Source organism: Sphaeramia orbicularis, chromosome 21, assembly GCF_902148855.1.
Source record: "Sphaeramia orbicularis chromosome 21, fSphaOr1.1, whole genome shotgun sequence".
NCBI classification, from domain to species: Eukaryota; Metazoa; Chordata; class Actinopteri; order Kurtiformes; family Apogonidae; genus Sphaeramia; species Sphaeramia orbicularis.
In genome coordinates, this window is record NC_043977.1 from 45,829,164 (window position 1) to 45,854,184 (window position 25,021).

General features: G+C 37.8%; 1 protein-coding gene across 4 annotated transcripts in view; it reads right to left on the bottom strand.

Moving 5' to 3' along the window:
- The window catches only part of arhgef49 (Rho guanine nucleotide exchange factor 49), a 115,735-nt gene that overhangs the window by 41,419 nt on the left and 49,295 nt on the right, over positions 1 to 25,021 (bottom strand). For all 4 annotated transcript variants that reach the window (XM_030125698.1, XM_030125697.1, XM_030125699.1 and 1 more), the window contains exon 2: positions 1,835 to 1,964. The gene's annotated coding sequence lies outside the window, so the exon portion shown is untranslated. The remainder of the gene's footprint in view (positions 1 to 1,834; positions 1,965 to 25,021) is intronic.

A 25,021-nucleotide genomic window follows, 5' to 3' on the forward strand; every position in this document is an offset into this window, starting at 1 on the left:
AATCAGCATGTGTTGTCTACACAACATTGGTAGGAGAAAAGGTGCTGATATGTGGAATTTGGGTGTAATTAGCCTGAGCGTGGGTGCGTGAATAGAAGGCAGCATGCAGCTCAGCACGCCTGTGCCTCGCTGGGCTCTCTGGTTGAATTACTGCCAGTGTAAAGGCTCTCAGGAGGGCCGCGCTCTCTCTGCTCTCACTGTCACCAGAGCCAACAACGGAATAAGTCATCCCTTAGTACCAGCACAGTAAATCAGCCGCCCTGTCCCAGCATGCACAGGGGCTGCCACGGGGGGCCTGATAAAGACAGAATTAAAATGAGGGCATAAATCGGAAGTAAAAGTTGTTAGCTTGACGCTGAGTTATGGTTGGGTAGGTTGTTTTTATTTCTTTTTGGGTGGAAAAATAAATGGTGCGTCAATATGTTAGCAGCTAAATCTTGGAAATGCAATTGAATCAACATTGTAATGTGGACACATCTTCCATGAAAATCACAACACTGAATCGGTGTTGTTTCAAAGTGCTCAGTGGGCTGTTTTTTCACAGCTCAGACCCAGATGCTACTCATGTATTTTAAATCCAATGCCACAACAATGGATATGTTTTTTTTGTTTGTTGTTTAAAGTAATTAACAACCAAATAAACTACTACTACAACAACACACACATACACACATATACACACACACACACACACACACACACACACACACACACACACACACACATATATATATATATATATATATATATATATATATATATATATATATATATATATATATATATTTTTTTTTTTTTTTTTTTTTTTTTTTATTTATTTATTTTTTCTTACAACCCTACTTGACAAAATCTCAACTAATTCTTTAAAAGGTAAATAACAAAAACACTTACATGGAGAAAAACATACTAAATCTGTATATTTTTACCTACAGACAATGTGTTTAGAATCATAGACTGGATCCTACTCATAACATACTGCACACATACAGTATACTCTGGATACTATATGCTATTTTCTGTAGTGGTATACAGTGTACTGTGCTGTATGTGAACACACAATATTATCTTGGCATCACAGACTTCTTGTGACTGTCAGGTTTAAATCACAGGTGTCAAACTCCGGTCCTCGAGGGCCGGTATCCTGCATGTTTTAGATGTTTCCCTCTTCCAGCACACCTGACGGTCGTTATCAGGCTTCTGCAGAGTTGATTGATAGGCTTATCATTTGAATCAGGTGTGTTGGAAGAGGGAAACATCTAAAACATGCAGGATACCAGCCCTCGAGGACTGGAGTTTGACACCCCTGGTTTAAATGATTGCTATTGATGTTTTATCAATCTGTTTTTTTCTGTATAGGAGATGATTGTTCCAACAGTGGAGTCTAAAGGACTATTTTAAAACCCTAAAAAAAAAAAAAAAATTAGGACAGTATGGAAAATGCTACTGATATTATAACTTACTTTCACTAGCATTAGTTGTTGTATATTATCCCTTTATTATTTGGCTGCATAAAAGTCAGACCCATTTTAATGAGATATAACCTAGAATAACGACAGAGCATCCAATAAAGAAACACATCTCAGACCCAATTCCTGATTAAGCTTTTATTTTATGGGAGACCTCCTTGATAAACGACTGAGCTGTTAATGTATATTTCTGCCTACGTGTGTCTGTTTTGCTAACGGCAGATCACTCCGCCCATCTGACTGGGCAGAGGTTACCTAATAGTGAGCGTAATGCTGCAGGGATCATGTTTGGAAATAAATCCTCCGTTGCAGCTCACAGTTCCTGCAGCTGCTGGCAACGAGAATGTAGTCTCATCTTCTAAACTTACCCCATTTTAATCAAGCCTCTGCAGCGCCGCACTCCTCCTACAGGTCATTGGCTCAGATCCCACCGTGGCCGTCCTCCTCTGCAGCGATCTGTCTGGATCTTCCACTGAACCAGACAGATGTGGCCTTGAGCTACAAGCACAGAGAGAGATAAAAAGAAGAGAAACATGTATATCAATCAATGGTTTATTTTCTGAACACGATAACAGACGATCACAGAGGAGATGGCTGCTCTGCCAGGTGCTGCTGCTTTCAACTCCGCAAGACAAAGGGAGGCTGAACAGCAGATGTATCCTGATACTGTAAAACAAGCCCTGTCCTACTTTACAGATTGAATTAGATGTTGAGTCAATTACATAATTAGTGTTTGTCAGGAGTAAGAAGCAGATTACACACATCATGCCAAAACCTGTGTGTAGAGTAAGCAGTAGTAGTAAAAAAACAACCTCATGAACATTACAGTACAATATGTTTCAGAGCACTGACAGATGTGCAGTTTTGCTGTTTTATTGTAATGTTTTATTGACTGCATTTCTACATTCATTATTCTGGCTAATAGAAAAATCAAATACTGATGACTGCCTCCAAAGAGCAGTATAGAGGTTATTAGGGTAAAACTAGTCATCATCATGATTAACCTGATTAAAAATTTTGATGCAATTAACCCATCTGCAGCATAGAATGACTCTGAACGTCTCTGGCAACACATTTTGGGCAGTTTGTCCAAGTAGAGTTACCATCGCGCATGAATGGTCAATTTATCTGGTAGTGACAGGCAGCAGAACCAACCCTCTGGATGGAAATATGAGGACAAAAAAACCAAGACGGAACAGTCGGCCATCATAAAGTATTATACACACTCTACAGGAAGGAGTTTTCTTTTCACTGAAGCACTTCCAGCTTCAAATACCACATTAACGCAAGGCATACGTTAGTCGGGGATTCTGCTAGCACTTGGGCTAATGCAACGCCCAGCTTGTGACAAACACGTTAAATGCAAATATAGTCCCTTCTTTCTTGAGTCTGTTTGCTAATGCAAAATGAAACGCGATTAATTTAGATTAAAAATAAATTAGATTTAATCCCAATTAATCTCAATTAATCCACAGCAACCCTGTGATTAATCTGATTAAAATTTGTTATCATTTGACAGCACTAACACATATATATTACTTTATTTATTTATTTTTTTAAACAAAACACCATGGAGGAAATTCTGGTGATGTCCATGGGTTTGAGATTTCAGGCTGTTGTTGACTTGCAAAGGATTTTCATCCAAGTATTAAAAACAACCCACATATTTATAACCATCTTAGTTTGTCAAATTACTTTTGAGTCTCTGAAAATAGAGAGAGTTTGTATAACATGGTTGTAATTCCTAAATGGTCAATATTTTTACTAAATGCCTTGAATGAAAGCTGAAAGTCCACATTTCAGTCACAAAGTGATTGCTTCTTTCCAAATCCACAGTGACGTGTACAGAGGCAATGTCACAAAATCTGTGGCACTGTCTAATTACATATGGACCTGACTGTATAGTCATGCAGAATAAGGCATTCATGTGTTTTTACTAATATTGAGCCAATATGTGTCTATTATTAGTTAATTGTTATCATGTATACCTTAAACTCAACATCCATCAGGTCACCAGTGACTCATTTTACAATTAAGGCTAAACTTAAGGCTTTGGGGGTAGGGTTAGAGTTATATATGTTTATGTGTTTGACCTGATCTAGTTCAGCTTGTGTGTCTGCATATTGGGCTTAAAGCTCCTCTGTTTAAGCCTAGCCCTAAAACTCATACAAGTTGAGGGTTAGGGTCCCCAGAATACTGGATGTTACCAGGCACAATGAAGTATTCCTGAAAAGGCATCCAGATAAGCAAAGCAAAATGAAGGAAACACTGAAATAATACCCCTGGATGACAAGCCCTTCATCCAAGCGGAGATGGCAGATGTGTTTTGAGGGTACAGTGTATAAGATTTAAGAGAAACACAACTGAATATTCATTTTCATGTTTCCATAAAATCACAAGACTATGAGAACTGATTTCTTTATCTTACCTGTTGGGAGTTTTTTTTGGTTTTTTTTTCATAGTGGGTACCATACCACATTAAATGAAGCTCACTTCTCCTAATGCGCTAATGCTGATGCTATGTTTTGTGTGTGTTACGTTGGGTGCTAAATGCTGAGGCTGAATTTCAGGGATAATAAAGTGAGGTAACATTAAATGTCATACATTATGTGGGAGTGTACACAGGCATTAATATCCCCTGACCTAAAATGACTAAAAAAGACAAAACAAACACTCAAACTAATGAGTGACTTTCTCTTATTTAGTGGTCATCATAAGGGAGGATGAGGTGAGGGGTATTGACTTGGTTGCCATCTGCATCTTTACCACCAGGTGTCACGAGATATGAGATACTGAACATTTAACTGAGGTTAAGAGGTGTAGTTTTCACACAGAGTATTTATAATTATAGAAACCTCTGCCTACTCACTGAGAGGATTAGAGTAAAAATGTAATATAATCCTGTCGAGCACTATAAGTACAGTACATATCAGTCAGAATATTGTGTCTGAAAGGGCTGCCTATTTACTTAAAGGAGAAGGAATTTAAGACAGCAAGTTTAAGACAGAAAAATATGAAAATAACAGTGTAGGTGACGAAATGAGTAAATCACTGTGTACTTTGACACAAAAATAACCAAAAATAATTACATCAATACTATTAGATCATATCAAATAGAAAATATATACAATAAAATGGAAAAAAAAATGCAGTAGTATTACATTAATTTCTGATAATAATAGTATATGCTTAAAAAATGTACCTAAAATTATCTAAGAAATCACTGCACCTTTAAAAAAATAACAATACAATGAGTGAGCAGATAGCTGACCATTAGCAAGGTTTTAGTTATTGCATATTATTACATAATATCTTCCCACTGAACAATAATAATAATAATAATAATAATAATAATAATAATAATAATAATAATAATAATAATAATAATAGGAAGAAGAAGAAGGAGAAGAAAAGCAGCTACTGGTTAAAATCAAACAGTAAAATATTAATTTAAATAGAAATGTTACTACCCAACAGAGCAGAGAGTGGCAGAGAGAGGAGCAGGACACATTCCAGACATAACTATGAAGCAGACATTACATATGTAGGCCACCCCGGGCCTCAAACAAAAGAAACTGAACGGTTATCAGCTGACATGAGACACACCACCCTCAGACTGGGACCCTCTGCTGTCTCTGCTGGAGTGATGAACACTGATTTCACAAAAACAATAGAGAACACATCCCCACCTACTGCTCCACTAAACCCTGCACCCACCACCATCACCACAGTTGCACCTTCAGCCTGAGACAAGACACCAAACTGCTTGTCAGTCAGAGTCCAGGTCACATGTTTTGCAACGTCAACACCCCCCCTCCCCCCTCCCCCCTCCCCCCTCCCCCCTCATTGAGATGCTGGGATTGCAAGTGCTGTGGCTGCATCATCCAAAGCTTTGACAAGTGGCTGTCACTGAGATGAACACCCTCTCGTCCCACTTGTCCGTCCCTGGAGTTCTGCATGACTGACAGGCAGATGCACACACTTTCCTCCTTTCATTTTCTTCCAAACTGGATCCCACTCCTCGTCTGCTGACATAATCCCATTCCTTTCATCCCCATTTTGCTTCTTTTTTTTTTTTTATCAGATCTTGGTGATTTAAAACCGATTTTAAGACTCTGTATCTCCAGCTCCACTCTCACACTGGGACACTTTCCCCTCTCTCTGCCTTCTCGCTCATTGAATAACCTCCCTCTGACAATCCCACTGCAACTGATAGGCTTTTCACAGACGGAATGGAAACTGAAAAGACACATTTATTTATTTCATTTTTTTCTCCTTTTATCCAGTGAGCCTAGTCTAAATCGTTGAGCCAGTTCCCCTGCTGTTCCAGCCTGTTTCATTCATCCTCTCCTCGTGTGTGCTTCAGAACATCCTAAACTATGCAGAGGTGTTTCTGAGCAGACCACGGAGGCTGTCAAATTACTGCTCTTTGTGTGTGTGTGAGTGAGTGTGTGTGTGTGTGTGTGTGTGTGCGCACTGCAAAACGAGTGCCTTTCAGATCCTGTGTAGTGGTAGAAGAGGTGATAATCATGTGATTCTTGGTTTTTGACACCTCAAGCACCCCTCACAGACATGTAGACTCACAAACCTATTTGTCTGGTCCAGCTGTGATGTGTGTGTGTTCGTGTGTGTGTTCGTGTGTGTGTGTGCGTGTGTGTGTGTATGTGTGTGTCTGTGGGAACCTGTCTGGCAGCAGCATCTAGATATGTGAGACTATCACCTGGAAATTTCGTTACGTCATCTGTGTGAATGTAGCTTTTTGAAGTTACATAAAAAAGAGGTTAAGGGGTATCTGTAGTGAATTTTCATTGGTAGCTATTTCAAAAGATCATGTATAATACTATTTTTTCCCTCTGGTAACTTACGTCATAGCCCATTGTCACAGCTCGGTCAGTCAGTCATGGTCAGAGACATGTTTCCTCCTTCATGGGCTGTTCTGTTCTGTTGTTTTGTCCGATTCCCTGGGCTGTGATGGACTGATCACTGACCCCTTGCAGCAGACACAAGTCTAAGATGACACATTATCGACCAGTGCTGGGTCGCATCTCTAGAAGAATGGTGGAGTGAAAAGAGCTTACGGCTGCACAAACCATAAGCACAGAAATCCCAAAAATCCACTCAATCCAGTACAAGTAGTTAAACCAGCCCCAGCTGAACACCTCACCATATTAACCACTGTTGGTTGGTATCATATACATTATGTTTCAGATTCAAATCCTGTGGTGAAATGTCTTAATTTAATGACACACAACTAAGATGGCTGTGTTAGATAACATTAGCTACTGGTTGACTGTGTTGGACTCTGTAATTGGCTGAACTTGGAGAATTGGAACAACAATAATATAATCCAGCTCGGCCATAATAATAATGAAGTTACCAAGACAGCACTAGAAATCTGTGCAATAAACCGTACTCATATAATCTGTACAATGTCGATATATATAAAATTATGTGTGTAGATATGTGTATGTAAATGTACATATGAATATCTCCCCTAATCAACCTGTGGCATGTTCAGCATGTGCACAGCTGTAAATAGTATTTATAGCTTTTTTTGATTTGTCTTTATTTTTGATTTTGCTCTTTTTTGCTCTTCTGTGCATTGTGCTCCACTCTTGCTGCTGTAAATCTGGAATTTCCCCTTGTGGGACTAATAAAGGAATATCTTATCTTGTCTTATCTTATCTTAATAACCTTTACATCATGATCTGATATGTGTATTTAAAAAAAAATACAAAACATGAATTACAGATAATGTGTTTAGTTTCATATATGGATACAAACTTCTTGCAAAAAACTCAAAATTTCCAGAGATGAGTCCCGTTGAAACCCACAAGAAGAATGATTGTCAAAAGACAACAAAGTTAAACTGCTTGCATTTCTGCTCCCAGAGTGGCATAAAGTCAACAACAATGTGAAAGACTGATGGGGAGGCAAAATGTCAAAATGCATGACAGCTATGACTGAAAATCAGTTTTAAACCTCCGAATATTGATTTCTAGAGTCTTTCTACCTTGAAACATCGGCATCCAGCCTACTAATGACAACCACAAACTGTACTGCATGTAAAGATAATCAGAGTCTGCATAATAACAACTATAACTTCTCAATATTTGTGGTCTGAAAACACTGCATTCTAACAATTTCAAATACTTGTTTGCAAGTAAACGCTCTAGCATCTCAACATTTTATTTGGGAGAAATGTTATCAGTAGTTTCTACCATATGAATGTTAATTTGGCCCAAAACATATCTCTAAAATGTGCTTTTCAGAACATTTTTTGTATGCACTATAAGTCAAATCAGGCCCTCATGGGTAGTCTTACATATGTGTGGGTATGTCCATGTGCTTGAGTGGACACACATGCTGTGGCAGACTGCTGTCCACCCACTGGGTCCCAGCGTGTGGTCTGGACTCAAACACAGGCTGGCTGCAATGATATTTCACTCTGCACGACACTGAGCTGGCAGACGCTGGCCACTAGCAGCAGGCGCTTTCTGAATACGGCTGAATGCGTTCTCTTTCATGAGCCCCAGAAGCCACATTAACAAGAGCAACTTCAACTGTGATCGAGGGAGCGTCCAACAAGAAACATACGACAGTCACTGAAGTTAGAAAGATCGACGGGTGATAGAAGAGTCCAGAAGTCACCACAGTCAAAATCAAATGTAATGGCAATGAAAATAGTTTAACTGGTCTTGCACAGACTTGAACTCCAGTCTCCCACATTATAGACCATCACATTACCTACTGACCAATCTCACCACATGTATCCAGGGGCGCAAATTTACCCATCCCAAGCCTCTCCTATCTCTTGTATTGGTTGTATTGTGTGTGTGGGGGGAGGGGTTACTGCGCACGCACCTATAGACTACACTAAAATCTAATCATGAAGAGACAACTGTCTACTCAAGCAGTTTTTGGGTCTGCATGAAAAACAAAACACACAGAAGGTATGTAATGTATTATTATACAGTTGGAACTACAGAACTGCATGGACTGAATATTAAATATCTTTGAATACAGCTAGTAATTGAGTGAATCACACAAAATCATTAAACATAGGTCTATACCTCTACTGTATCCTGTTGTTTCTAATTTTAAATTATTCATTCATTCATTCTCCGAACCTGTCTTATCCTCACTAGGGTCACGGGAGCCTATCACAGCTACTTATGGGCGAAGGCGGGGTACACCCTGGACATGTCACCAGTTCATCACAGGGCTGTCATATAGAGACAAACAATCACTTTCACATTCACACCTAATTTAGATTAACCGATTAACCTATCAGTGCATGTCTTTGGATGGTGGGAGGAGCCAGAGTACCAGGAGAGAACCCAGCAGACTTGGGGAGAACATGCAAACTCCACACAGAAAGGTCCCACCTCCTGATGTTGGAATCAAACCCAGGACCTTCTTGCTGTGAGGCACTGCACCACCGTGTCACCCCAATTTCAATTATTTGGAATATAATGGAATTGAATGCCATAACTGAGTCCAACCTTATTAAAGCGTATGATAATAAAAATATACAGTTTTATGTAATTTGAAGCATTTATAATGTTAGTTTTGCTTCGCTTCGCCCCCTTGAACCCCCATCGGTGCTCCAACCCTGGACGCTACCACCCTCCTGTGCCCCTCCCCCTTCCATTTTTTCTGGATTCACCGCTGAAATGCAAAATGTTCAAAGTCAATGCTGGTGTGAAAATCTCACACTGTGAAAACGACAGAACTTGCAGCAAAAACACACTTTAATCAATGGTAAAGGAGATTCAATTCTGTCTTCTGCCGGGCTAGAAAATTTTGTCTAACTGAATATAACCCACTTCAATCAACTTTTTCTCCATATTTTAAAGTACATTTTGCAAAGCCTTAGAGAACATATTAGTTTTGCCCAAAATAAATACACTAATAGGAGAAGAGCTTCAGATCTCAGACAAATACAACTTATTAACACAGAAGAGGAGTCGTGTTGTGGCAAATGAACATTTTCCAAGTAGAATATGCTGCTGCAATGACAAAGTAAGAGAGTAAGCCTAATTATTCTTCTCAAAACTGTAGTTCCAGAGTTTTATCTGTGGACAAAGACAGCTACATCTGCCTTTCCCTAATAAGAAAAACTATATAAATGACAAAAGATGAAAACAACGTAAAAGACCCAGCAAAGGTGGAAAAGTCACAAAAAAACAAAACAACCAAAAAGACCTACGACAATAACTGTGTACGCACCAGAGCTGTTGTTATTGGCTTAAAGTAAAATATATAACAGTGATATGATATGCAAATTCTTTTTCCTGATTAATGTAGAAGAAGACATTAATCAATATGTCAATCGATATATGAACATTTATTGATGTAAAAAACTTAAAGACAAATAATGACATAAAGGACACAATAAGATGACAAACTGTAGCCTACATAGCAAGTCATGAGGTGTTATATTATATTATATTATATTATATTATATTATAAATTGTGTCCCTAGGAGATATAACATTTTCTTTGGGTCTTGAGCAAAGACAATGAGCTTCTTTACATGACCATAAAAATCAAATAACCGGGAGTAATTGGATAATTGTAATAATCAGATCTGATGCGTTTACATGAATTTAAGAAATACAATAATTGAAAACCCTGGTTTAGACGCTCCAGTCCATTATCAGATTTCTTTCAGAGTGCGTTTGTACATATAGTGATGGTAGATTCAAACTTCCTGTTGTTTTTCACTCACGTTTGACTTCGTGACTTCCATTTTCTACATTTTTAATTCTGTTTACACATGCACAGTAAAGGAATAAAATAAATCAGATTAACCTGTCTGTATACAAGCAGGCAGACTTTGGAGTATTGGGGAAATCCAGGTGTGTTAATCTGATTTCTCATAATCAGATTACTGTTGTTTTCTGATAAAATGTATCAGGTTATCCTGTTTACATGGGTGCTTGAATAATCTGATAACTCCAGAAACTGGATAATGATCGGAGTATTGTTGTGCACAAAAACGGGCACGGTGATGGAGCCATTGTTCTTTGTAGTAAAAAGTGGCCACATGTCATCTGGAGAGCCAATAAAACATAAAACAGCCTAATAACAGAAGCTGTCACTTACGTTGACATATGCCTACCGTTTCCTGTAGTTTTGCATAAATAATCTCCTCGTCTGTTATCTCGTCTGTTCACCTGCGTCAGTCAACGGTTTATCCAGCAGTTTGCATCTTTATCCCTATTAAAGTCTATCCACATAAAGCCGCACTCTCAGTTAGTTTATTGATCCAGATGCTTATCTGCAGTGTCTCACATAAGAAGAGCTGACCCTCATTAGCATCTTGATACTGTATAAGCAAAATCTGGGATGGGAATTCTGCAGAAAGGGCCTAATATTTTTTTATTTATCAAGGAACTGTGAGCAAAATACTTGGATATTTGGATTTGGACAAATAATTTATGCCATTTCCAGTTGAGATTGTTGTAAACAGTGCTCAGTCAGTATGAGAATTCTTACTGTTGCAGCAAATATTTGAAGGATTTATTCATTTTGTGCTGTTTGCTAGACATCTTCTGCTCTGTATAGACCTGGAAACCATATTATTTTGTTTTTACCCCAGTTCTTGGTTCGGTTGGTTTGTTTCTTTTTTTGTTAACACTCTAGCAGCAAAACTATTGCTTCAATTCATACCAAACTGGGTTTATACATTGCCAGTGACCCAGAATAGATGTGGTTACATTTTGGGAACAGTAGGTTAAAGTTAAAAATGTTTAGGAATTTTTAAAATCTTTTTTCCCATATACTTATAATGGGCGAAATTTCTACTGTTTATTAGTTGGTTGACATGCTTGTTTTTATTCTGTATATATATTTACATTTTTTCTTTTAAACTATTTTGCACTATGCACCACAAGAAAGTTGTCTCTTAATTTCATTGTGCATATGTATAATGACTATAAAGGGATTCTATTCTATTCTATTCTATTCTATTCTATTTTCAAATGTCTATAAATACATCAATTTTGTTTCAATTTACTTCAAACCTATATAGAGGCAATTGATATGCTAACATCAGCACATACATAGACATGATGACATCAGCTAAATCCATTCCAAAATAAACTACAATACATGCGAGGGGCGGGGTTTGTTGTGCCTGGCACCACTTATTTATACATTGTTAAACAACTGATATCTCAAATATATTTAATAAATAACTAAGTTTACAGAAGAACGACAGCTTAAAGGCTGAATCACCATCCATCTGAGACTGAGATCACTGGCACACACAAACTCAGACAGACTGGAAGGAGAAGTCGTAACAAGAAACTGGTATCCTAATGAAGTGGAGTGCCTCTCTATTGCCTGTCAGGAGGAAGATAAACGGAGCAGAGGGGAGAGGCTAAAGCGCTGAGGATCGGATGAGGCTGCACTAACAGTTACTAGAAGGATTCACTTACTAAACTGCTGAGACGTGATGCAAACTAAGGAAGTGAGGAGGAAATCAGAGAGGACGAAGCAGACGGAGACAGATAAAACTGAAACAGGGTTAGGAGACCATAAGTCATGAGTGATGGGTGGGTTTTGGATTGATCATGAAGGTTTATGTGAAGGACACGGAGGTCACAATGAAATGGGAAGTTGAATGTTAAACTTGTAAGGCAGCTATAAATGTGACTCATTACAATAAGTAAAAAATGCTTATCCTCAGCAAAAGAGAAGGGTATAACAAGGCCTTTGAAGTGACATTTCAGGTAATTGGATAGAAAGAAATAACACTTACACTTACCGCATTAAAACATCCCAAAGTAACTAGGCCTGTCTTTGACTCATGTCCTTCAGTTTTATCAAAAGGTTCCAAATTCAAATTCATTTCTAATTGCATTGTATTGGTCGATTACATTAGATCAGTATTTCCCAAACTTTCTACCCACCAGTTAAAAAATAGGATCAAGGGTGTAGTCCAACGGCATATTTAAGACATTAATTGGCATTCGTTTGAGCTTTCAAGGACCACTCAAGGTCAAAGTTCATGGCACCAAATGAAAGTCCATATGCGACTTCTTATCTATTGCCAATAGTAATTATACACTGGAAAAAATCAGCATCTTACCAAGTGTATTTTTCTCATTTCTGGTCAAAGCAGATTTTCTGCCAATGGAACAAGTGAAAATTATCTGGTAAGATTTCTTTAAATGAGATTTTCAAGATCTATTGTCTAAAAATAAGCTCTTATATCTCACAGAAAGGTTACTCTTTAGGTGATTATGTCTTATTTTAAGTGTGATGAGATATTTTGACTAAAAATGAGAAAAATACACTTGGTAAGATTTAGATTTTCTTTCCAGTGTATCAATATCTTCAACTGTTCTCAAGTTATAGCACTTTGAAATATGTCCCATTATAAACCAATGGGGATTTCAAAAATTTTTTAAAAATTCATAAAAAATTCTTTGAACAAACTTGGTAGACCTTACCCCAAAGATGTTCCACAACAATTATCAAGTCATTCTGACTGACGGTTTCATTAAAGAAGATTCTTGAAAAATTGTTTACAGACGGATGACAACTGATACCAATAGTCCTTCAGGCTGTTGGACTAAAAACTACAACAAACTGTCATAACTTCACAACTTACCACTATAGATTCCCAGTAGCAGAAATTACAGATTGTATAAATATACTGGCACTACCTCACAAGTATGGAAATATTACAAGTTGGAGCATAAAATCTAATAGAGTAAGAGAGACCTAAGGTGGGCGGCAGCTACTGTCAATCCTAAGCCAAGGTCTCTAACAACTGCTAAGGTCGAGGTTAACGCGGAAAAACCAAAGTCGTCCAACATGGATAAACTACTGGTACCCGCCATGAAAAGTGCTTCCAGTTAAGCTCAATGTTCACTTTTATATGTTTAATTTGATTCATTCAGCAATTTCATCAGGCTGTTTTCAACCTGTTGTTTTTCCATATCATTCACCTTAAGTGTTGTTGTCCAATTTCAGTCACTGCAGGTGTGTGACATACTTTTTCAGTAAAACTGTAATCACTTCTTTGCACAGTAAAAGCTATGTGAACCATAGAATATTTTCTATTCACTGACACACAAGAGGATTTCAACCCATAAAGACCCAAACAGCCACTGGTGACCAAATCCATCTACTGATACAAAATATTTAATATCTGTTGATCCACTAATCCTATCAATACATGTAAATAATTGGTGTAAAATATAGTTTGTCATCTTTTCATGGTTGTCAGATATGACCCATTTGGACAATCCAAGGCTCTATAGGTACCATGGAAACACTGTCATCTTCTACAACATTGATTCACCAGTAAAACCCATGGAGTTGGATCAATGACAGTGGATGGAGACACTTGGTTTATGTTAAGTTTGTGATATATTTTGCTGAAAAAGTCCCTTTTTTTCAGTTTTCTCTGTTTTTGACATAATGACCCTCAACTTTAATGTGAGCTTTTATGAACATCTACATGATCAGTGAATTAAATACAGGAAAATACCTGATTTTTACTGTAAAAAGACAAAATACAGAGGATAATATTAAATTAAATGTCGGAACAGCCACATAAGTAGCACTGGGTCTTTGGGTTAATTTTGTAATGGTTAAGTGTTCTGTTTGCAGAACTTCTAACAATGTAAATGTGAATAGATAAAAAATGAGGTTTTATACCAAATACAATAATTTTTTTCTCATTAAACAGAAGAAAACAGCAATAAAGGCCTGGCTGGTACTTTCTGCAGCTGAGGTAAATAAAAGCTAGGGTCATTTTTAGAAAATACAATGTATGACATAATTAAATATGAATAGTTTGTTATGGTAACTAAGTAGAGTTTTCAGGTATCTGTACTTTACTGAAGTATTTACTTTTTATTGTTACCTCCCTACTTCTATTTCAACACAGGCTATTTATTTTCAATGCATCTGAGGGAAATTATCAATTGTGTGTATTTTTCCCACATTGTCCACCTTCCCAACATCAAGATCAGTAACCACCCTAAATAGATGGGACACTAACACATGGGAAATAAATATCATCCTTTGGTGGTGTATCTATAAATGAATGAGTGGAACAGGATGACAACAGCATAGAGGATGTAAGATGATGCAAAATAATATGACCCAAAAATTATATAAGATGGAAACTACAGAAAATATGAAACAACAAAAACAATATGCAAGGAATGATGAAAATAACACATAATTAACCAGACAAAAATTATGTAAAACATGAAACAGAACAGTGTATTTTTTACTTTTTTAAATGTACTTGAGTAAAGAATGTGTGTTGTTTTGCCATCTCTGCTTTAGACTAAATGTATATACAGACTATAGGGCTATTGTTACTGTCTCCACTTGGCCCTGATCCTGCATGGAACGGAGCCAACTGTGCCATTTTTAATAGACCAGTGTGAGTTATATAAAGATTTACCCGACACACACTAACAAGTGAAATGGGGGATAGAGGCAACCAAATAACAAGCCATCCCCATCCAAACACAAAAGAGTAGATCACAAGAGCATTTTTTTTTTTTAACACCTTTGATTTTCTGCATTATCTCATCCAAACTCCACTCCAGTTTCAACCCCCAAAGGAATGAATGAAGGCTCATCAACAACAAGGTCTGTGAAACATGAGGAACCGGACAATCAAAACTGGGACAAGTGGATTCAAAACACGCCAGAAATAATAGCACATTCTGCAGACCTGATTTTAAGCATCAACCATCAGTATGTTGTTGCCTGGTTCCAGTAAATCTGGAAGTGCATTCTTGGGTTTCTGGTGGTCTAATTTTACTATCATTTATCAGGATCAATATCATAATCTTACACTTTTGCACACATTAAATATTTGTACCTCACTTAGGCTAAGTATTTACGTATTCTCTGTAGTAAAGGTTGTTTTTGAGAGGCTGTAATTCTATTTTATAGTACTTCTTTAGTTGTACATTAAGCTAGGTTATATGGCCAAACATATAGCCTAGGAGGCTGCTCATGGAACAGTTAATTGCCATTACAGACAGCATCAGCAGGGCAAGGAAACCTCCACCAATCCCATAGCCTCCATATTTGCATGGACGCGGGGTCTGCTCCACCAAGCTAAGCTGGACAACAACGCAGACCTGCGAGTTTTCTCTGAGGCCCTGGAGGCAGTTTGTATTGAGACTATTGAGGCTGGGTTCACAACCAAGGACTTGGCTATCTGCATCAAAGGACTGCCCAATGTGACACGTGCCGACTACTTGAACACCTTTGAGTTCCTGGATAAACTGGCTGAGAACCTGAAGATGAAGCTAGCCAACCAGCTGAACACATGTCTGTTGAGAACCAATTAAAGCTGCGGGAGACTTTCTTCACCAATTTTTCATAAAATCTGTAAAACCCCAGTCATAGCCTAAGTATCATGAATCCGTAAGTCTTTCTGTGATTACTCACCTAAATCTTTTCCTTCGCGGTGAACAGTTTTGAAGTGTCATCGAAGTGTCTTAGGCTATGACTGGGGTTTTACAGATTTGATGAAAAATTGGTGACGAAAGTCTCCCGCACCTTTAACTTTATGGACTATATCTACTAATAGCATGCTTTAACTTTTACCTTTTTTTTTTTTTAATGTTTTTATCCCTTCAACCCAGTGCAGCACTAATAATGTTTTTTCCTGTTGTTATATATTTGTGGGGATCACTTGCACTGCAGCTGACATGCAACAAGCAGATTTTTCCAACTTCATAAGCCGGAAAAAAAAGAAAGAAAAAGACCTGTTTCCTAGTTTCAACCGTCAACTTGTTCCCATAAATAAATGCAGGACTAGTATTGATGAGTGCTGTGTTGCACATGAGGTTAAATCTAAATCAGGAGACGAGAGTGTAACGAAAAAAAAAAAGAAATACAAGTATAAAAAAAATACCGCCAGCCATGCATATGAATGCAAAGCAGTCTCTTCAAAAGAAATATTCACCATTTCCATTTTTCCTCTCAAATACATTCCCACATGTATTCATACCAACACTTAGACTCACCCACTGCTCGAATAGTTTCCCATCAGCAAGAGAAATGTAGGTTAATGAGGCACCACCCGGGGGCACTGGCAGCATCACCTGCACCGCCAGCCTTTCAGAGGGAAGGGAGGGGAGAGAGTGGGCGGGGGCCTGAGAGACGCCAAGCACGAGCAACATCAAACGTATACGTACAGAGTACAGATAATTAGGCAGAATGACTGCGGTATGCGTATGGACTACAGGTCTCAGGGGAGATGAATCGAGTTGCAGAGACTGTTTACTACGGCAGCTGCACTCAACTCAGCAGGAACGTGGAAGTGGGAGATTTGAGATGCAGAATTAGAAATAAAATTGGGTTAATGCTGACTTCTTGTTTAACACACTGTAAACTGTCTGTGTGTTGTTTCAAGGCCAAGCAGAATAAATATTTAAAAAAATTAGAAGGGTACTATAACAGCACAGACATCCCACAAGGCCAATAGTTCACTCTGCTTCCACTTCCACTTTATTATTAAGCCACAAACCACAAATTAGGACCTATGTTTACCTCCTTTTAGTCAATCGATGCCACTGGTTGGTGTAACTTACTGCTATCGTGGTAACCACAGTCTGAGCTGTAATTGTTGGCATCGCTGGTCAGTTTTGTATGAGCCAAATTCACTGCTGCCCTGAGGATCTGCAGTGCTAAAGAATGCAAAAAATCAAATCCAGGTCTACCCTTTTTATGGCTGCATTCCAATATTCAAGGGGTTTTTCCTTGGCCTGGTGCCTATCTTTTCACCACTTTTTATGGAAAAATGTTTTACATAAACCTACTAACAGATGGAAGGGCAAGTAGGAGTATTCACATAACCTCCCTGATGGTCTAATCCAAGACCACATCATGACCTGGACCTGAGCGCAATGAGACTGAGGCAAGACACAGGGCTGTCTCAGTCTTCTTGTAAAGGGCTGAAACCAAGTCAAACCAAAGAGCAGACCAGGTAAAGATAAGGGCATTGTGGTCTGCCTGTGTCTGATTGTTTATCTTTAACACTGACGTAATAGGAACAACAGTTTGTCACCACATCCTGTCCCCTCAATTTCTCACAAAGTTAAAAAAACAAAAAAACCCAAGCTGCACCCTGCTATATATATATATATATATATATATATATATATATATATATATATACACACACAAGGGCTGTTCAATAAGTTCATGGCCTCACCCAGAAATACTGGTTGTTATAACACAGGATGTTACATTCTTTCGTGATGGGATAGTGATGCTTGAACCTCGATGGACCAAGTGCATTGCTGTAAATGGAGATTATGTTGAAAAATAAAATATAAATTATCAGTCTGTGTTGTTCTGTTCTGGGTGAGGCCATGAACTTATTGAACGGCCCTCGTATGTGTGTATATATATATAAAATATATATGTATATATGTATAAAATATGTATATATATATATATATATAAGAAGTGATATTTTGCTTTTTTAAATGTAATTATGGATTTTAAAACATTTCCCTGTGGTCTACAGAAACTGTAAATGTTATCCTTGGGTCTGAATTCTTCATTAATTGAACTCCACAGGTCCATCTTCCATCCTGTTTTTGAGTAAGGACACCAGAAAGGTCGTTTTGAGTGCTGGCCCTTTAAATGCAAAGGACCCCAACCCCTCCAGGTAGTTGACCGTGCTGCTCTGTCCCATTCAACCACCTGTATTCATTAATACAACCAACAACTGAACATTTAAGGTAATCGGCTCAAAGTTGGGACATATTTTCAGTATGGACTACAACCGTTGCTGCTGACAAATAATTATGTAGTACTCCGAGAAATGTTTGTCGAAAGTGCCTTATATGTGCAAATGTTGTGATGTAACTAGTTATAGACGTAACAAATAAAGAAGGAATTGAAACAGGTTGTAGAAATCCACTCAGTTTTTGCCAAAATGAATATAAAGATAGCTTTGTAGCATCTGGAGGATTCAAATTCAAATTTTTTGAACTGTTAGGGTCCAAATACACAAATAAATGTACCAAAGACTAATAAAAGTGGGTTTAGCAAAATATGACCCCTTTAACTGAATTAGGTAGTTTTCACACCAACCTAGTGGGCAAATACCTGACAAATAGCTGAAACTATACAATTTAAGCAAAGGGCATATAGGCTAATATATATGTCACTAATATTCACTATTTTTGGGGTGAATGAAAAGAATGTTTTAGAGATTGCAACCATCAACTACCCAGTTTCACCAGTGACACTTACACTATGTTTCCCTATGACTCATTGAACGCTGATAAAAGTTTCAAATGACCTGAGATGTCCAAGTGAGCACTGAGATGCAGACCTTACACACAGCTGTGTGTTTTCCTTTGGATGCTCTTGTTACATATTAATACTCTGTGGTTTGAGATGTCAACTGTTACTGCAAAACATTTGGTTGATGTCTCCTCCAGGCTTCTTCTGTTCTTTGCCTGGATGTTAACATATAAATAAGATAATGCATGAGCAAACGATGCAATCACCTGTAGTTCTGTTTATCTGTGATGAATTAAAGTCATGACTTCTTAGCCCAAGACCAAGAAGAAGAAAAGATTGTGTGAACACCAAGACCAATTTTGAGTACTACAACACTATTAGGTGATGTTTGAACCAGCTTCAGTGTAAATAAATGGAGAATGCTTCAATTAGACTAGAGAAACTGTTGTGCATAGGTTTCCAAACACTCCAGAAGCACCAGATGCCAAAAATAACCACAAACATCTACTTCAAAAGTAACCACTGAGATCTGCTGATCAAGAAATCGGGAAACAGCATCCTCAAACGAAATAAAAATGACCCCTTAAAAAAAAAAAAAAAATCAATAACAGCCAACATTACATTATTACATCATTTAACCGGATTCCGAATGAAAACAAAGTCCACTTTCTTCATTTAGATTAGACAAAAATAGACCTCGTCTAAAATGTTAGATGCTCATCCAACAGGTAGGATGAGTGGCTAAAAAAAAAAGAGAAGATTACCCTGAATATTGCATCTAAATCTGGATGTCCAAATGTTTTTGTTACAACTATTGATCCAAAAGCAGTATGTTTGATAGGCCAAAACAAAGTTGATAGTGTTCTGTTTTATGGCATCAGTCTTTGGTTTACTTGTAGTGTTTGTTTTGTTCCAACCCATGGCCCTTCATTTACCTTTTCTACATCAGTGTGGAACTCTTAAAAATGTTGCCCACATCTAAAATGGGTCAAGTATACAGTAGAAATCCTTCAGGACTTTAAAATAGGTTAAAAACAACATTAACTTTATGGCACCTACAAATCAACCTGCTCTGTTGTGTTTGCTGTGGTTCCAGGTCATCTCAGACTCATTCATATTTCATGCGTTGGGGGGCTGCAGCTGAATTATAAAGGCAGGAGATGACCTGAGAGCAAACACCTACCTTTTTTTGCATGAGATTTCCATACGCCATGCGGCAGATATTCAAAGAGGACAAAAGTGGGAGCCTTTTCAGATGAGATGAGACAATTCCAGCTTGAAAGAAGGCAATTCATGCAAATGACGACCAGAGCCATCCCATGATATAAGGCCTAGCAGTAAAGATAAAGTGCTCTGGAAAAACTGGTGCTCTGAAGTGATACAAATAGATATTCCTCTGAGAGAAATGGGTTAACACACTTGCTGTGGCAGTTGTTTTAAATAAAGTGCTGGAGTATTTTATTATTCATTTATCCTACTGCACTTCCTGTTTGTTGTTTGATCTTTGAACTCCTCCAATGCTAGTGTGTCATTTTAATCGGAAATGTACTTTTATGGTGTCCTGATTGATATGTAAATACTTTTCTTCAGTGTATCTTGGGAATGCTTCCCTGTGCCTTTGTAAGTACACAAGCCTGTACACATGAAAGGGGAATGGTTAGGGTATGAAATAGCTTCTAACATGAATAAAGCTTTTCTTTATTAATAAAAGACTTGTTTATCTTTTTTCTTGGTCGTTTCATGTCAGGCCTAATCTTGCTAATTATTGCATCGCACTTTACAAAACAACCTTAAGTTGTTTGAGAGGTTGACCTATTACATAAAAATGATTCATATTATGTATTTTATCTCAAAACAGTTGTACTACTTATATTATATATTTATATCTCCCCTGTTACTCATGCATTTTCTTGTTTGCATTATATGAGGTGGAAAAAAGGCTACATTAACCATAACGCTAATCCCACAAAGAATCAATCAGCCGACCAATTTCATAGATATGAATGCAGAAAAAAAAAATCTTATACTCTACTTAATCCATGTCTGGGACACTGAACCTGTATGAAATCCTCTTGGTACAGTAAACTGACCTCGCTGACTAGTGCTACTTGTTCCACTCTGGCTGCTTCCAGCTCCAGCTAAGTCTTTCCACATCTTCAGACTTTTCCATTAGAAACCCTGTTCTGACTTATGGATCAATCATCAGAAGATACAGCAGGAAATATTAGCCATTTAACAAAAGAAGAATGGAATCTTGCCATAGCACATAGAGAAAGGAGGAGACTAAAACAAGGTTTTTAATCATCTTGTTAAGTCTGACATCATGGCACCATAAAACCCATTAACATTTCAGTTTTCGACTGTGGTGGAGACAGTATATGCTCATTTGCCTGTAGTCAGGCTCCAGTTATGGTTTGGAAAGGGCAAAAATTAATTTATTAACTCAAATACAGTAATTAGTGCAATTTTCCATAATTTACCTGCAGCAGATTAGGATTTTAAGGAACTAAAATACTGTTAACAGCAGTGCATTACTTCATTTCATGCTCAGCTGTGTTGACATAAATCATTAATTTATTTACCTTCCTATGAAATGAACAGCAAATGCAATATGAAGTATGAAGATGTGAAACACCTCATAAAAGCCTTATTCTGCATCAGAGGAATATATAAAGATCCAATTTGGCAGATGCAACAGGAACTAATGTTACTTAACTAACTACCATAAAAGAATTGTAAATTTACTTGTCATCTTCATCCACTTCCTTTGCTGAGTCATCATCAGTGTTGGACAAATTACTTAAAAAAAAAAAAAAAAAGTAATTACTTATAGTTATTAGTTACTTTCCTAAAAAAACAAGTGAATTAGTAACTGAATTACTCCTTCATAAATGTAATTAGTTACCAGGGAAAGTATTTATTGCATTGCTTTTTTAAAAAAACATCAAATATGTAAAAGAATTCAGATTTTTGAATGGGTTTCACAGGCCAGTTGCATAGAGTAGAACAGTAACTGCGAATCGGTTCTTATCGTTTTCTTTAAAAAGTCGTTCAAAAGACTCGACTCATCCGCGAACGAACGTCACATCTCTACTGCCTAGCTGAGTGAGCGAGGTCGGATAACAGCTGTTAGATATCAGTGCATAATACCACGCCACATTTCACTATCGGTAACAGCATTGTAACGTTTCCAATTGTAATTAATTAGATTAACCGATACTGGAAAACAATAACGGCATTAGTAACGCTGTTATTTTTAATGCCGTTATTCCCAGCACTGGTAATCATCACATGGAAATTGGTAGAATGACAACTGGACAGTACTCCATCAAACTGAATACAGACAAATGAACAGAAGTGGATGATGTCATGGCTTGAACAGCTGCAAATATGGTCTGACAAAGTAAAAAAAAAATATATATATATATATAATTAGTACATAGCCAATCAATGACATGAATCTGTTCATTTTGTCCATACATAACATCACTTACACTAGCATGAAAACGAAACTGAAACTTAACATGCTTTCAACGTCCAATTCCCAACTTCTATGCCTCTATTATACAGCGGATCTTACACAAAAATTTGAGAACTTCTAGCCTGTATCCACTGGACCCCCTCCACTGCTCTATGGGCCCCCCACAAATGCTGGGCCCCATAAATTTGTCATGTTTACCCCCCCCCCCCCCCCCCCCCCCCCTTATCGGCACCCCAAACTGTGAATAATCACAAGCTGTAACATGTTAGTTTGAAGGCGACTCATTGTACAAATTCAAAAGGCTGTTATTTAAGACTATCAATTACATGCTGTCATTTTGTTACCTGTGATGTCTGGTAGTCCCCTGGCACCTCTTATTTTACTGTCACATTATCTTAGAATTATCTAAACAATACTTTGGAGACTTGTGAGTGTCTATGTTTTCCTCATACTTGTGGGTGTGTTTTCTCATGGTGCTACAGCATCCTCCCACATTGGGTGTTAGGCTAATTGGTGTCTCTGGAAAGGCTTTTGCCTCCACCCCATCATACAAGGTTAAACACTACAGTTAATAGAGATGCTCACACCTGCTACTACTACTTTGGCACAACCACTAATTATGGTCTTTAAGTCGAGTGATCTAGTGGTTTTGTATTTCTTTATTCCTTATCTTGGCTAAAAAAAAAAAAAGGTGATGCTTTAAAACTACACAGAGCACCCATGGGATCTTTTGTCATCTGTCATCTTGTGATTTGGGTTGTGACTGATACACAGCTGCCAGAAATATTCAACTATACCCCGGTTGTGTTATGTAAAAGTTAAGCCCAATGAAAAAATATGCATGCACACACTGATTTAATTTAAGCTGATTTTACATGAGTTACAATCTAAGTCATTAACCTTTTTTATCCATACCTCCTTTTCTTTCATTCATTTTCTTTTCAATTTCCAACAGAGAGCTAAAGATACAGAACTGAATATGGTTTCCACTCTGAAAATGACCCTGTACATGCATATAAGGACAGAACTTAAAACTAATGCAGATTTGTTTAATATACAGAACATAAACACCAGTATGTTGTACTTCTAGCACACAACATATAAAAGATGTATATGTAGCTCCCCATTTTGAAGACTCAAGGTTGCCATTTTGGCCATCACCGTGTTGTTTTTTTTGGAGCCAGAGGTGACCATATTTAGACATATTTCGATTGTGGAGCTCGGAAAGAATGAGAGAAACTCACTTTTGACACAGCTGCTCAAAATTTTCTTGTGTACCCCAGTTGTGTTATGTTAAACTTGAGCCAAATGAAAAAAATAAAAAATACAAATATGCACATGCGCACACACACACACACACACACACAGGTCAATATTAGGCCTGATTGAAATGTGCATGATAGTGGTTCATGTTTAATTGATGAAGTGGTGAGCTGTGTAATTACCCAGTGATCACAGATGAAAACAAGCCTTGATAAAAACAGGCATAAGCCCAATAACTGTTAGTCACCATGTGTGTGCGTTTGTTTGTTAGTGTTTGTGTGTGCGTCACCCAATCAGCAGTGTTTTTCTGTCACGTTACAGCTGACCTCTCCTATATACTAATGAATGGTTATGAGTATCACTCAGCTTGGTGAATGCCTCAATAATAACAGCTACACAGAGCTGACTTTAGAGTTACACATACACACGTATACACACACACACACAAACACACCCTACAGTGCATCTCTAACTACAGTCATCTTTTTGTGATTGTGACAGTCTGACGTTACGATCTTTAAACTGGATGTGTGACCGTGTGAAGTTTCTATTCCTCTGAGCAGTGGAAATGGAGCGTTTCCATCATTACTGCTTGTCTCTGCTGCATGATGGATGTATGAATGAATGAACGAGCGACTCATCCCAGAAGGAAGAGAGGCAGATGGAGAAAAACAGACCGACAGAAACGGCATGTGATATAATGAGTAATTTCTGCTTTAGCTTCAAGTAACACTGCCAGGAAAAAGGATGGGGAGAAAGCTGCAACAGCTGGCATTAAACGGATCAAGTATTTCACCGTTTTGAATCAAAAGAGCCTCATTCAGAGTCTGTTTCCTGAAGTCTTAAAAATACCAGCAGGTACTGTCACACATACCACAAAAAGAAAGTACAGTGAGCAAGTAAGCTGATTTAACCTGAGTCACGCTCTAGGTCATTAACTTTTTTGTTCATACCTCCATTCTATTTATTCATCATTTTCTTTTCAATTTCCAAGTGACAGAGAGCTACAGCTAAAAACTGAATGAGTTTCCACTTTAAAAATGACTCTGTACATGTGCATAAGCACAGAATTTAAAATTAATGCTTTTTTTTTATTATTATACAGGATATAAACACCAGGATGTTGTACACACAACATATAAAGAAGTGGATGCAACTCCCCATTTTGAGGGCACAAGTTTGCCATTTTGGCCATTACTGTCTTTGTTTTTTGGAGCCAGAAGTGACCATATTCGGACACTCCACAAGTGTGGAGTTTGGCAAAAATGAGGGAAACTCCCTCAATCCATCCATCCATCCATCCATCCACCCATCCATCTATCGGCCAGGTGAGAGATTTAATTCCTCCCGTGTGTCCTGGGTCTACCCCAGGATCTTCTCCTACTTGGACATTCTCAATACTCCTCACCTGGGAGGCGCCCAACAAGTGTTCCAAGCCACTTCAACTGGATCCTCTTGATGTGGAGGAGCAGCAGCCCTACGCTGATCTTCTCCTGGATGGCTAATGGCTAAGCTAATTCTCAGCTAACTTACTCAAAAAAAAGAAATT